The sequence below is a fragment of the Alexandromys fortis genome, unplaced genomic scaffold (genome assembly GCF_014885135.2).
Source record: "Alexandromys fortis isolate MF-2015 unplaced genomic scaffold, M_Fortis_MF-2015_v1.1 scaffold_50, whole genome shotgun sequence".
In the NCBI taxonomy this organism is placed as follows: domain Eukaryota; kingdom Metazoa; phylum Chordata; class Mammalia; order Rodentia; family Cricetidae; genus Alexandromys; species Alexandromys fortis.
In genome coordinates, this window is record NW_026067932.1 from 2,893,901 (window position 1) to 2,906,593 (window position 12,693).

At 46.5% G+C, this 12,693-nt stretch overlaps 1 protein-coding gene and 1 long non-coding RNA gene across 4 annotated transcripts in view; one reads left to right on the forward strand and one right to left on the reverse strand.

Moving 5' to 3' along the window:
- Positions 1–12,693, reverse strand: part of Tmcc3 (transmembrane and coiled-coil domain family 3) — a 255,924-nt gene that overhangs the window by 162,363 nt on the left and 80,868 nt on the right. The gene's annotated exons all lie outside the window — the stretch shown is intronic.
- On the forward strand, positions 4,571–11,419 carry LOC126503743 (uncharacterized). The gene is made up of 3 exons (XR_007592377.1): positions 4,571–5,047; positions 8,273–8,442; positions 10,239–11,419. It is a non-coding gene; the product is annotated as an uncharacterized lncRNA (long non-coding RNA).

A 12,693-nucleotide genomic window follows, 5' to 3' on the forward strand; every position in this document is an offset into this window, starting at 1 on the left:
GGAACATATTTAAAAAGATGTAATCATTATTCCGAATTCCCCCTCACAGTCAATGTCAAACCCGATGAATCCTGCCTCTTTACCAGGTTTGAACTATCTTCTAGTAGGCAAGAGTAATCTGCAATCTCGAGAACAGATTCTTTGAAATCCCCAGGGTTAGCAAAATATGGATTTTCTATGTTTATTATTTTTAAGACCAATTTATTCATATCTTCCCCTGCCCTGCCTCTCACACCTCCTCTCTCTGCAGGGTTCAGACCTGGCAAGGTGGACATGCTGCGCAAACACGCCTTCACTGAGATACATCCTTAATTGTAATTCTTTTCCACATAGTTTCTGGTGGCCTGGGGAAGAAGCAATATTCCTGTCTCAGCCTGTTGGGTGGTTAGGAACTACAGGCATGTGCCACCACACCAGGTTCATGTCTTATTTATTTATTTATTTGTTTGTTTGTTTGTTTGTTTGTTTGTTTTTTGAGACAGGATCTTCTGTGTCCCAGGCTGGTCTTGAACTCACTATGTGTCTGAGAATTCCCCTGAACCCCTGATCTTGCTAGCACCACCTCCCCAAGCATGCATTATCACTACTCTCCATTTATGCCACGCTGGGGACTGAGCCTAGGGCATCTTGCATGCCCGGCAAGCACTCCACAACGGAGCCACGCCCCAGCCCGTGCATTCTTACATTCCTTCTATAACGAACCAAGAATAACACTGCAAACTTAAGTCTGATATTGTGCTGAAAATCTGCACTAAAATGTAGTAAAAGTAACAAAAAAATAAATAAGTAAAAAGTAATAAAAGATGCCGGGCGGTGGTGGCGCACGCCTTTAATCCCAGCACTCGGGAGGCAGAGGCAGGCGGATCTCTGTGAGTTCGAGGCCAGCCTGGTCTACAAGAGCTAGTTTCAGGACAGGCACCAAAGCTACAGAGAAACCCAGTCTCGAAAAACCAAAAAAAAAAGTAATAAAAGATATGTTTTTAAATTATTTTTTGCGGTTATAATATAATTACATAATGTCCCCTCTTTTTTTCCCACCTCCAAGCTCCCCATATTCCCCTCCTTGTGCTTATTCAAATGTGTCGTCTCTTTTTTCGTTGTTGTTACATACATATATGTATTTGCCTAGTCATACATATTTCTAAATATGTAAACACAACCTGCACTGTCTGTATAATGTGACTTTGAATGCACGGTTTTAGGGCTGACCATTTGGTATTGGCTAACCAATCGGTGTCCTCCTCCCTGAGGAAGACCATTTCTCCTGTTCTCCGCATTCCTTAGGTGCCTGTGGCTCTTTATGTAAGGTTGAAGACCTACGGGCTCTCCAGGCATCGAGTCTATCAGTGACCATGCTCAGCTCAGGGTTAGGCAGTGCGGTCCCAACTGTCACAGCTACAGAACAACTCCCTCACTGAGGGAAGAGATGGCAGATAGATTTTAAGAGCCAGAGGACCGGGAATTTGCTGTGAGACTTTCTTTCTCTCTCCTCTGGCCGTCAAAAGCTGCAGTCTTGAAGTTGCACCACCATGACTGCCGGATGATATGTTTAAACCAAAATTTTAGGTGAAGGGAGACTGGTGGAGAAGGAGAGCTCTCAGTGGTTAAAGCATTAACTGTGAAAGACCTAGGACCTAGGACCTATGTCAGAGAGAGCCCCGCGCTATACTGCACGGGAGAGGCAGAGAAAGGGGCCGCCAGGAGCAGGCTAGATAGATCCAGATTCAATAAGAGACCCTGTCTCAGAAAAAAAAAAAAAAAGGAGAGCAATAGAGGAAGGCACGCTTACACACTCAAAATACATGTGCACATAAAAAAGAAAATTAACATATCAAAAACATTAAATAAAAATTAAAATTATAAAAAAAGTATGAATTCACCCCTGTCACATAACTCAGTGTCAGGAGAATGACATTTACAAGGTCCAAGGCTCTAGAGGGAAAAAATGGTTTGGCAGCACAGTACAAAGGAAAACAAACTGCTTTTGTTTGGAGTAGGTATGAACCTATTAAGCTTTCCTAATTATATTTAATGCTATCTCTTTACCAGACAGAAAAGAACGCTAACATGCAGCTCGCAGCCCTGCTTTAAGAAGGTCTGAAATTCCCTTCCCTGGCCTGGGAAGCACCCCCATTTTCCTCACCCCTCTTTCTAACTTGGCACGACTTCCTTGGCAGCTCTCTCCCTCTATAGAGGTGTCCCTCACACACCGTAAAGCCAGGTGAGTGTCCCTCACAGACTAAGCCTGCCTTCATGGTGGCAAGGTCTCTGTGTTGAAACTCTGGGTTGAGTTGCTTCTTGAGACTGTCTACGCGAGCCAAGGGCTATATCGTGTTCATCTTTCCATCCCTAATGGAGTGCTGGTGATAAATCCTTGTTCAATAGCCAATTAACAAATGAATGAATGAAAGATCGTTCCGCAAATATATATGACCTCCAGTGTTAATTATTGAAATGGAGACACGACCCTCAGCATCTGTCAGGGACAACAGTATGGTGTGGAAGGAGGAGGAGGGAGTTATGATATGACAACCAGAGAACATGAAGATCCACGTCCAACTTGACAGGGTCCCCACAGAAAACACTGCCATGTTTTCAAAGTGACGGATGCTGGTGCCAGGACACCAGAGCCTGGCAAGCTCTGCCCCTACGGAGGTGGGGCTTGGAGTGAGTTCCCTGCCCCTCTCCTCTGAGCTCTGCTTGTGTTCCTATTGAAGAGGTGAACAGAATTTTAAAACCTCTAAATAGCTTTCTGTGTGCCTTGATATAAACTTTAATGAGCTCTCACAGTTTTATATAAAATTGATCTATGCTCATTACAAAAAAAAAGATATCTTTTAAAATTGAGGAGAAAAGAAATCTAGCATGACCCCATTTCCCAGGGCTTCGGGACTTCCAAAGTGGCTGATGGAGAGAGAGAGAAGCATTTGAACTTGAACTGTATGAGGCATTAAAGATATTAAAAAAGAAAATGAAATCATTACGAAATAAAAATTCTGGAGTATTCCTTTCTAATTCCAAAAAATTCACCTACTTCTTAAAATAGCCCCGATTTCACTGGGGACACTGTCAAGTTGAACGTGGATCTTCATGTTCTCTGGCTGTTGCATCCTGACGTCCTACCCTTTGTGTCGGTGTCCCTGACAGGCACTAAACAGAGCCGTGCCCCTAATGTCTCTCTGCGAGCTACTGAACACTGGGTACAGACCCTAGGGTTTGGCTGGTCCCCTGGGCAGTGGAGGGACAGAGTCTCAGCTCCACACTGTCACCTTTGGTACTGGAGGAGGTGCCGCCTAATATTTTAGGGACCTCGACTCAGGCCAAAGTGGAATTCATTGCTTCAACAGAGAAAGCATTTTAGGCCTCACCCGCTTGAAACAGCATTGGAGATTTTTTTAAACGCATTAAGGAGGAAGGCTGGAATGGGAGTGTTGAGGCGAAAGAGCCGGGTTCAGAAGGAGGGAAAACACACCCAAGGGCATGGATGTGGGCTTCTCTAAGAGGAAGTCAGAGAATGAGACATAGCCAAGCCCAGGCACAGGCTCTTCTAGAGAGTGGGGATTAACTGTACTTAGCACCAGCCAAATAGAACACTCTGGAGACTCTCGAGTTACATCTCAAAAGGTTGCTAAGAAATCCTTCCATTTTTTCCCTTTTTCTCTTTTGATAAGTGAGATGAATGAGGTAGCCCTGGAGATCAATAACTGATTAATAAGTGACTGGCTGGCCCTTCCACGAATATGTACGACCTCAGGCGTTAGTAGCTGAAGTGGGAAGAACATTTAGCACCTGCCAGGGAACACCAAGCATGAGGTGGAAGAAGGAAGTGGCCTTGGATGGATTATAATCTGATACAAAAAAAAAAAAAAAAAAAAAAACAGAAACCATCAGGGCTACAAAAGGAGTTTAAAACGGCCATGCCCTTTCCCCACGAATGGGGTTCCAGATGTGTTTCCTAGACAATGACAGCCTTACACTAGGGCAGAAAGAAAGGCCTTGAGCAGTTGTCAGTTGTCCTCAATTCTTGCACCTTTGCTGGCAGAGGCTCCAACTGGATTCTTGTTATGAGGGCCCCCTATTCCCGTCCCATGTTCCCAAGATCTCTCTCATGCCTTAATTCAACAATCACAGCCGGTCCTCATTTCCTCTGCTCATTTGAAAAGTCCAGCAGTTAATTATAAAAGTATCCTTTGCAAACAGAGCTGCCACGTGACATTCTTTTGGCCAACAGGCTAGAACAGAAGCAACGCAGCCCTTGCCGCCCTATCCCCTCTGTGTCCTGGGGTTGACCAGATGTCTGAAGCTGCATCAACTCTCTTCAGCCATAGTGTGTAAGTCTTAGAGTGATCGTGGGAACAGCTGAGACATTCACTGGTCTTGATGTAACTGAATCAGTCTTGCTAGGTGAAAACCATTCATCCTTATCTACTTTAGCCACTGTGTAATATTTATATTAAGAAATAAAATAGACTATAAACAGTTTCTCACATCATTAGATCTACTCTTCTATGACACCATTTACCATTCTTAGGTCTACGGGGATGTATTATATAATTCATTGAATCAACATTCTGCTGTCTATATGACTTTCCCATTTAAGTCTTTTAACAAGGGGTGAAGATTTTTAATACACAAAAGACTGCACATATCCATAATTATTTTCTTAGAATAGACTATTGCAGGTAGAATTTCTTGGCTAAAAGGCTTAAATACTGTGAAGACCACTGGCAGTATCCTTATACATGGAACACCTTTTCTAAATTAAGAAAAGATGGGTTAAAACCGAAACCTCATTACTACTCAATTCTAGTCTCTGTCCCGTGGGTTCCCTTTACAGCTCGTCTCCGGTTCAGATTGTGACAGATTCGTGAAGATGTGGCTCTTGCAGGATGGACAGCTGACTTCAGTGGTTTGATTCCTATCCAAAGCAATGAGGCATCACTTGGCGAGGCTCTCCTCTCTAATCCACACACATCTTTGCGGTTCTGTAGTCTGGGCTGGGTTCAACAGAAGGCTCCTCAAACAAGAATCCACACAGAACCTCAGGGTGAGTTTAGAGGACAGCTACAGGGCAAATGGGTGGGAAAGGGACCCCAGAGGGACGAGCTCTGCGAAGAAACACATTCTAAAGGAACGGAGAGGAAGAGCAGAGGAAAGGAAGAGGGTCACCAAAGCCAGAGCCCCATGACCACCCTCTAGGTGCTGGAGTCTTGGGTGTCCTTAAGTTGATATGACTCAGATTTGTGTGCATGTTCATGTATGTCATATGCACTTGGGAGTGTGTATGTGCATGTGTATATATGGGTTCACATGGGTTCATGGATGTGCATGCATACATGGAGGCCAAAGACAGACACTGGGTATCTTTCCTTACTTGCTCTCCACAACTCTTCAATTTCATCTTACTTTTTTGAGACAGGCCCTTTCAAAGACCCTGAAGCTCATGAGTTTGGCTAAGCTGGCTGCCTGTCTCAACCCCTCCCCCAGTGGAGTTGGCATGCAGCCGTGCCTGGCTTTTTACGGGATCTCTGGGGATCTGAACTCAGCTTGCACATCACACTATACAGACTGAACCTTTTCCCCGGCACCACGCTCGGGTGTTTTTATCACAGCAACGAAAACCCGACTCACCCATTAGCTCAATGAGTATTCTAGGTACTGCATAAAAGGCCATAAAATATTGAAAGTTACTCTGTGTCTCCCCGTTCTAAGGAATGAAGGGCAATGCGCATCATCACAACCCTTGGAGGCTCGTAGATTCGGACAAATCGTGGTAGCTAACGTGGGAATGCCTGTGTCCATCCTCTAAGGCAGTTGCTATGCCTCCTCTCATCTTGTCGTTGTGGGAACGAATGGGGAAAGATCACTTGCTTTTCCAGAGGCTTGGAGCGCTCATGCAGTTTGTCCCTGCTCGGAGACTTCCCGGTGCAAAGATGGCCATACATCACAAAACAGAGCATCCCATGTCCAGGAGCTCGTGAACCCTCTGCGGCCGTGTTCTCTTTCTCCCACCCCCAACCCGGCTCCTGCTCTAGACCTTGTATTTGCAGAGAATGAACTGTGCAGAGACAAGCAGAGATTTATATCCCCCACAGGGTCGAGTGTTTATGGGAGTAAACTGTGTCAGCAAGAATTCCGGAGGAATCCTTGCAGCCGGGGAAAAGGTTGTAAATCTTCAGGTCCCACTAGGCGCCGTTTCCTTGGCAACTTAAGTCACAAGGCTGATTGAAGACTCTTGGCTCAACTGAGAAGCACATGGCATAAATACTGCACTCTGCTAAATCAGGAGCTAGGAGAAGCAGAGGGGGACTGCCAAACTTCAGCCACCAGCAACAATGTGTGGGGCACCGGCACAGCCTAGGAGGGTGCTTCCCTCTCAATTTACACCCACGCCTAGCCAGCTAGGGCGAGGACCCAAGCGCTAATCAGAAGCAAATGAACCAAAGTCAGGGGTAGACCTGATCTCAGGATGGCTGTAGAAACGGCAAGGCGTAACTGTGGGGATGAGAAGTCAATATGTTTCACGCTGAACGGAGTGAGAGGTGACTCCCTGGTCCCTGTGTAGAGGGGGAAACACCCCTCTGCAGAAAAAAAAAAAGTATCTTGGGATCGGGCCATGAACCACAAAAGCAACAAAGATGCAAAGAGTGAACCTCAGAACCAGGCTGCATGCTCAGTGTGGCTTTGTGTGGGCAAAGCCGGAGACCACCTGGGGATGGAGGAGACCAGCTGAAGTGGTTACCATGGTGAAGGCTCCCCAAACGAAGAAACAAAGACTGGGAGGATGGCGTGTCCAGACAAGAAGCCTAATGAGTAGCTAGAGTTGTGACTGTCTCCATGCAGTGACAGAAATGAGCTGCCTCCCAGAGCCACCTCGGACAGGAAAAGGGGAATATGGCCGCAGGAACTGGTGGAGATGAGGGTCCCGGGGAGCCAAGAGCACTCTCCACCTCTGACAGCATCAAACTGAAAGAGCAAAGCTCTCCAGAGTCCAAGGAATGGTGCTTCTTAAAGTTAGGGAGGAGGGCCGGGCCCTCTGCAGAAACAAGGTTTATTTGACTTTAAATGAAGAACAATGAGAATTGATTCTCTTTCAAACACATTTTTGGTGGTTCACAAGGTGAATGTCTGCCAGAGAGAGAGAGAGAGAGAGAGAGAGAGAGAGAGAGAGAGAGAGAGAGAGAGAGAGAGAGAGACTGGGGGGAGTGAGACGGGGAGACAGGGAGGGAGACAGAGAGAGGTCTGCTGCATTTTAGCGCATCTTACTGAAGGCAGAGTAACATCTTACATCTCCACTCTCCACTGGGAATTTGACACACAGTATAACACCGGAAGAACTTCCTCAAAACTTTTGAGTGATGTTGACACCATCTCCTTTTCTATAAATCAGCAGAAACAAGAGAAATGTTTGGCTCTACAGAACGGGGTGGATATCATCAGGAAGGACTCTCCAAGACAACCTAGGTCTCCAGAGAGAAACCTGTCTCTGGGATAATCTAAAGTATGTACTCACAGGGTCCAGAGACCAGCCTACCCCTACGATCTGGATCTGATCTACAACAGACCTAGACATTGAATTCTAATTGTCTCACTTTCTATCCATCTAAACCCAAAGCAATGGGCCTTACACTCACACTGTGAAACGCAGACTTGCCCTGTACTGGAGCGGTGAGCACGCAGTCATGAGTCAGTGGCTACTCCCAGAAGCATGTGAACCTGACCCCTTTCTTCTCCACGCAGCTATGGTTTTAGACATAGAGAAGAACGTTTGCAAAGATGAGAGGGCTTCTTACAGACTCTGTCTTTCAGTGAGCAAGAGAAGGGATTCAGGGCTTTTCCAACAAGATCTAATCTCCCTATTGCAAAGTGGAAAGGCTACAGAAGGGTATGGTTTATAGCTAGAAAGACCTGGATCCAAAGTCAGGCATCACTGTTTTGTAGCTGGTCACCCTGGGGAGTCATTTGGACCCTGGAAAAGAACGACATTTTCCTCACAGGGTTTTAATGAGGATTAAACAGTGTGTAAAACCTCCAACATGCTGTAGGCACTCACTCAGTGGATGGCAGCCCTTCCTGTTACCGCTGTGAGATTCAGACCTGTGATCAGGGCACGGCTTCTCTTCTGATTTCACCAGATTGCTTGGCTCAGCAAGGGCAGGGATACTGACTTAGGGAACACCGAGGGGAAGATTAGAAACATACATGGCAACCAATCGCACAAGCAGACAGCCTCAGCGAACTGACTCCCTGGCCTACAATTGCTTTGTTGCAGGAGCAGCACAGATCCTAATAGCAGGGGAAGCCAAGCCATCTAGAAGAGGATGACTCTCCTCCGTGTGAGAGCCGATGAGGGCCTGGAGATGGGGGAGAGGGCACGCAAATCACCCCTCTGGAGAGACGGAGCAGAAAAGACGTCTGTGGGCCGCAGTAGGCTCCATTCTGGTGCGTGGGGAACCCGACAATGCTTTCTGAGCTCCTGACTTCCTATCTGCGCTATTTACTGAGTGTGCACCACATGGCGGGTATCTCATCAGGTGCTAGGACCCAAAGCCCAAGAGTGAGGCTCCTTTCCTCAGGTGGGAGGGGTTGGGGAAACAGGTGGCGCTATGGTCGCTCATGCTCCATTAAGGACCCTGGAAGTTGGCTCAAGACACCCCAAGACCAAGTTCTCAGCACAAGGGAGATTTGTTTCCCCCAGAGGGACAGAGGGCAGGGAATAAGAGACAAAGACAGGGGATAGAGGAAGAGGGAGAGGAGATAGGAAAGGGGAGAAAAGGGACAGAGGAGAGGGATGAGGGTTACTGGTCCCAGGAGAGGAAGGACTGCCTCTGGATAGAGAGGAGACAGACATGGCCCACGGGCAATGGCAGTTTATAAAGGGAAAGGGGGAAACCCCGTGTTAGAATGAGGTGTTTAATTTTAATTGGGCATGCTAATTAAGGTAGTCAAAAGAGGCTTTTGATAGCTGGACTTCAATACTTCAATAGCTGAACCTTGGACGTCAGTCTCAGGAGGAGAAAGGGGACAGATAAGGGACTGGACCTGGGTGGGCAGCTTTAAGAATGTAATTAATCCAATGGTTTTATCAAGGCAGAGGGAATCGCAGGGAAGGGCAAGGCCTGCCAGCACCTCATGCCTGAGCAGGCTAGGGTCCCTTCACCCCACGTGTTAGCGAGAGGTCTGCACAAGAACCCAGAGAGGGACTTGCTAAATCATGTACTTCCTTCATGTCTAGCATTCCTATAGAGTGGAATTTTATATAGCAAATACATGGGTCTTCTGAAATCAGAAAAATAAATAAAAACATAAAAGGAAAAGAAAAAAATCTCATGTCCCAGTGGTAGTCAGATGGTTTAATAACTATTCTAATGATCCTTGAGTGTCCAGATTCAAAAGGTCAAGACAACTTCACTAGGACCTGGGGGTGTCTAAGTGTTTTGATATGAAGAAGAAATGCCCCCCCACCTGGAGCTCAGGTGCTAAGTCCTTTCTCTGAAAGTGACACTTGGGCTGTGGTTGGACACCCCCCAAAACGGTGGCTAAACAATAGGGATTAACACACGCTCTTTGCAGAGATACAAAGTATCCAAAGATACAAAGTATACAAAGTATCCAAAACTGGTAACTTATTGTCAACTTACAGAGAGAGAGCACATTCAGAAGCTGTTTCTGTTTGAAGGCAGGCATCTGGGAACCCTTTGAGAAGGCAGTCACAGAAATCCAGGTTTTCCGTGAGGGAGCGAGGATGCCTGGAGGACCACAGCCAGGGTGGGACACAGAAGACCAGGAGAGTGAAAGGCAAAGGCTCTTAAGAGTGGGTGGAGGCATCTGAGAGGCACAGGGTGGGGCTAAGGAGGAGAGAAGCCGGGAGGAGCCCGGCCTTTCCCTAAACACTTCTGTCACCCTGTCAATGTGGCCAGAAAGTCAGGGGGTGAGAGAAAGGCTCCCCTGAGCAGAACACACATCAGAAGGCGTCGTTAAAATCCCCATTTCTACAAAGCACTCCATTACCAAGGTCAACGGCACCATAAAGAAGGCCCGTAGAAGCCGTCCTCACGCAGGTTCAGACCAAACCGTTGTGCCTCCATCCCTCGGTGTCTCCTGTCCAGGTTTTTCTTCTCGGTGGCTCTTACTTCACCTCCCTTTGAAGACTAACCATCCTCTAAGAAATGGCCAGTGGACATCCTTGGTGGTTTAGTGTGAGTGTATTTTTACCCTTTTGTGTATTTCTGTTTCAGGCCCCAACACCAAACAGAGATCTCACTTGGAGATTTAGCCTCAACAGGCTGACGTGAGACTGAGGGTCACCCTCCCTGGAAGTTTGTCCTCCTTTTAGATATCTGAGCAACTGAGGAAAATCCCTGGGAACTGCTCTCCTGGTCAGGATTCATACTTGATTTCTGAACCACGGATGAGGTGGAGGGAGGAGGAAAGAACTCCCTCTGTGACTTCCTCAAAACACATCAGCCCAGAAACTGGAGACAGAGCGATTTCCTTGTTAATCTAATCAGCTCTAGACAAGAAAACTAGACGATTCTACGGAGAAAGGGCCCCTCTGGTAGTTCAATTATCTCGTTGGCTGTCTACATCCATCAAATTAATTCAAGATTTTCAAAAGTCTTATTTCATATTATTTTATATGAACATCGCTGTGGCAGAGTCAGCAGCGGAGGACCCAAGGCTCCCAATCACCATCTCAAAATCGTCTGACAGCAGGAGTGCTCACTCCTTCCGACAGAGGACACTGGGAGTGACAGGTGCCACCACTGCCCCGTTCATGGGCTGGCGCTTCAGTAGGAAATGGGACGGTCTGAACTGCTTTGAGTGGGGTTTGCAGTTCCCCAACTGAAAAATACGTGACGTGAGGGCGCCTGGCAGCTGATGAGAGAAAAGGCATACGGAGATAAATTTGCCTACACCGCTGTGTTTGAAGAGGCAATTAAAGGGTGAGCACAAAGCGGCAACAACCATATTTAAAAAAAATAAAACCAAACCCCAAAACAACCCACTAACTTCATCAGTGAGATTAACACAAGCTCCCCCTCCCCCCCCTTTTAAAACCTATTGACAGTGCAATGCTTACTGAATTCTTTCCAGTGTGGGAGAGCATTTAAGACAGCAGATGCTGGTGGGAGGGGAGATTGCAACATTCTTTCACAAAGTAATCCGGACTCCCGTTTCAGATACTTTTAGAAACTAGTACACTATATGGTCCTACAAGTCCCACTTCCAGGAATGTGTGCTATCAAAACAAATATACACAAAAGCCTGTGCAAAGACGGTCTTTATCATGATGCTCATTATAGTCGAAGTTGTAAAAACCACATGGGCATACTATCCTACAAAGGAATACGAAGTGATCACTACAGTGTAGGGGTACCTTGATATGGAGACATATTTCATAACTTGTTACTAATGGGGAAAGGTTATGAGATTTATATATACCAAAGTATCAAGTGTCTACTTTCAGCAAGCAATCTGTATGCATAATGAAAACAAATTAAAAGTGCCAGTTCGGGGCAGCCTTCTTGTGGGGTGCTGTCTGAGCAGGAACTGGGTCTCCCAGCTACCTTTTGCAGCGCAGGCCAAGGATCTCTGTTCATTTGTGTGTTTGCCCCTGCACTGGGATCCGCTTCACCACTGGTCCTCCCCTCGGCTGCTCTGTGATCGTCCTAGGTTGCCAAGAACTGTTGAAAATGACCTGTGAACTGTGGACCGGGTTCCGGCCAGCGTGCAACAGAAGCAGATTGTCTCACAGTCGTGATTGTCTCCAGATGGTGGCTTTCTGTGAGCGCTGGCCTCCCTATTTCCTAGCTTTTCCTAAACCGACGGCACGTGGTGGGTGTGGTTTCAAGAGTAAATACAGAATTGGAAACAACCAATGCCCAGACGACACAGTCGCCACCTGCTGGCAAATATGGAGAACGGCCATGACAATTTAAAAAGTACAAGGGCAGCAGGTGGTGATGCTGAGGATGGAGAACGGCTAGAGCTGGGCTTTTCATTTTCTATTGTTTCCATCTGGACTTAGGGTCTTTTTGCAATGGAAAAGCAATAGTAACAGTGGAAGGCTTCCTTTACTTAGAATTCCATCGTTCAGGAACTAAATAGGTTTTATTGCCTTAGTCTGAGAACTAAGAAAAATCATATCCCCTGCCACATGTAGCATTGTTCTTCTGGTCACTTGTCAAATATTTTAAGAACTATATCTCCTCAAATGCCTTAAAAACATTTATTAAGAGTTGGTGATATGCCTCACAACCAAGGCTGATGGCCTGAGACCGAGCTCCCCTGCACCCGCAAGATGGGAAAGAAGCAACTCCTGAAACTTGTCCTCTGACACATGCGCGTATGTACACACACACACACACACACGCACACATGCACACACACGTACACACACACACAAAGTAATTTAAAATATTTTTAAAGATACATTAAAAGATGACCCTGCATAGAGTTCAGAGCCTTAGTATTGCTCACCTGGGGGGCTGTTCTGTCACCCTGGGCAAGCTGATGCTGCCCTCAGTGACATCTATTGCCACTATGGTGTGTCGTTCCCTGCGCAGCATAGAGACAGTCCATTACCAGTGTGTCACCAACAACTATGATAGTCAAGATGGTCTTTCCCAGGGACCACCACTGACCAAATATTTCCCCATCTTTGTATTCACACTTTCTTTAAAAGTGTTA